We start from the raw sequence: 2,870 nt of genomic DNA, 5'->3' as shown, positions 1-2,870 counted from the left end.
GGATATTTAGAAGCACACAATGCTCTGTGTTTCCAAATATCAGATTTTTAACTTGTTCAATTGGTAGCTAACATTTAATGAGAACTTACTATGTGCCAAAGACAGTTTTAAGGTCTTTACATGTAAGTACTGGAAACAGACCAAGCTATTATATAATACAGGCATAGAAAGTACAAGTAATTCTGCAAGGTCTGGAATTTCCTTCTCTCTCACAAAATAACAGAGGTAGATGTTCCAGGCTAGGGGCAGATATGGGTGCAGATGAACTTTTCCACATAGTCTTCCAAAACTCCAGGTTTCTTTCCTTTTGTCATTTTCCATTCTGTCTGACTTGATCATCTATGCAATGTTGGTTCTCCAAAACTAAGCCCTGTGTCAGCCTGTAGGGTGTGAAGCTTCATTTCACATTCATGTCATGAATTCATTTGAATAATATTCATTTAAATAATATGACCTTGCAGTAGTGCACATCATTTGTGCTCACGTTCTGGCATCCGGAATTCAAATTCAGTCAAACGAAAATTCTTCTCTAAAATGAGGGAGAGGAGAACTCCTCTGACTTGGATAATCCTGGTCTTTGCTAAAATGTGGGCTCTTGACCACCACACTGCATAATTTCTGGGACCTCCATTCCCAGAGGTTACAATGTGAATGGTGAGCCCTGAAGTGGAGCAACAGGCCAACTCTGCTTGGGAAACACCACAAGGAAAAAGTAGAAGCCAGGCGTGGTGGCGCACGCTTGTAATCCCAGCATCTGGGAGGCTGAGACTGAAAGATCGCGGTTTGTGGACAGTCTCAGCTACTTAGTGAGGCCCTCCTCAACTCAGTGAGACCCTGTTTCAAAATAAAGAATAAAAAATAGGGCAGGGGGTGTAGCTCGGAGGTCAAATGCCTCTAAGTTCCGTTCCCAGACTGGCAAAAAAAAAAAAAAAGAAAAGAAAAGAAAAAAATAAAAAGTAGAGACTGGAAATGGAGAAATATTTCACTCTCAGAAGAAGTTTATCATTTTATCTTCACTTCTAGGCAATTTACTGATACTATTGTGAAAGATGGCTGTACCTATGACCCATAGCAATGTGAAATTCAGATAATTTGATATACAACTTTTCACTGAAACACTACTATTTTCCTTCTAACTCAAGTCTAAGAATTATAGTTACTACAAAAGGAATTAGGTCTAGTCACTACATCCGTGTTTGTCAATATCTAACTATATTTAGGGAGCTGTGAAGTATTTTAATTGTTTTGTTTGTTTGTTTCAGCTATGGGTATCGATGGCTTAATCCATGGAATAGAGGCTGGAGATTCCAAACTCTGACCACAAAGGGCCTTTCATTGGCTCCATCAGAGCACTGAGTTTTTGTTTTTAGTGCAATATGACTGTGGTTTGCTTTCAGGATATGTTTCCCCATAATTGAATCTGACTACCTGTATTATATCTTTCTCATATTGCATTAAATCTAAAACTTGCTTTTATAACCTAGATTTAAAATCTTGCTGACTATTGATTAGGTAAGAAGAAAATGGTTGTTATAATCTTCATATTAATTTGTATCTGTTTTGCTGCCTCTCTGAAGAATGACTCAAGCTGCTGGCCTCTCTTCTGTACCCCAAAATATATAAACCACAACAAATGTTCCTTGTTTCTGATAAAACATAGTCCTGACCCAAATAGTTTTGAGTATTTTATTATGAGAAACAATCAAACAAAAAAATACCTCAGTAAAGCTTAATTTGTTCTTCTCTTTCACTAGTTACATTTAGTGATATCTTTTTCAAATTTACTGCATATATTGAAAATAATTTTTCCTTAACACATTTTGCTAATAATTTTATATGTACCATGCATTTCTGTACTTCCTCTAGTTTTTTCATTATTGCACTGTTAACTTTATTTTTTTGTTATTTTTATTTTTTTTTACTTTTATGTGGATCATATTGAAAGTAGCATACATTCACACAGTGCTTGGTGCCACCCTCCCCAATTCCTCTTCCTCCTCCCCAACAGTGAGTGTCCAGGTTGACCAAGCTACATTCACACTTATACACATATTCGAATGTAGCTCCCCCAGTTAATTGACCTCAGCCTTCTTCCCCTACCCTTCCTTTCTAGCTTTGCTGAGGTTTCCCCTCCATTATCTGGAGTCTGTCTGGTGTCCCTAATACTCCCGTTTTGGGACATATTAGAGAAAACATATGTCCCTTCTCTTTCTGTGCTTGGCTGATCTCACTTAACATAATGTTCTCCAGGTCTTTCCATCTTCTTGCAAATGACATGATTTTGTTCTTCTTTTTTGCTGAATAGAATTCCATTGCTTGTATTCACCATCATTTTGCAATCCATTCATATGTTGATCGAGACCAAGGTTGTTTCCATATTTTGGCTATTATGAATTGTGATCCTATGAACATGGGTATGCATATGTTATTGTATTTCTCTGATTTAAAACCCTGTGGAAAGATTCCCAGGAGTGATATAGCTGAATCAGCTGGTGGATACATTCCTAGTTTTCTAAGGAATCTCCACATTGATCTTCATAGCAGCTAAACTAGCTTGCACTCCCAGCATAAGTGTTCCTCTTTCCCCATATCCTCACCAGCATTTGTTGTTATTTGATTTCTTTATGCTTGCCACTCTGTTTGGGGTTAGATGAAATTTCAGCATAGTTTCGATTTGCATCTCCCTGATGGCTAATAATGTTGGGCGTTTTTTCATGTATCTATTGGCCATTTGTATCTCCTCTTTTGTGAAGTGTCTGTTCAATTTAGTTGCCCATTTACTGATTGGGTTATTTGTTTTGCTAGTGTAGAGTCTTTTGAGCTCTTTGTATATTCTGGATATTAGCCCCCTATCAGAGTGGTGGCTGGTA

This window comes from Muscardinus avellanarius, assembly GCF_963383645.1.
Source record: "Muscardinus avellanarius genome assembly, chromosome: 1".
Taxonomy (NCBI): domain Eukaryota; kingdom Metazoa; phylum Chordata; class Mammalia; order Rodentia; family Gliridae; genus Muscardinus; species Muscardinus avellanarius.
This window is presented reverse-complemented; position numbering follows the sequence as displayed.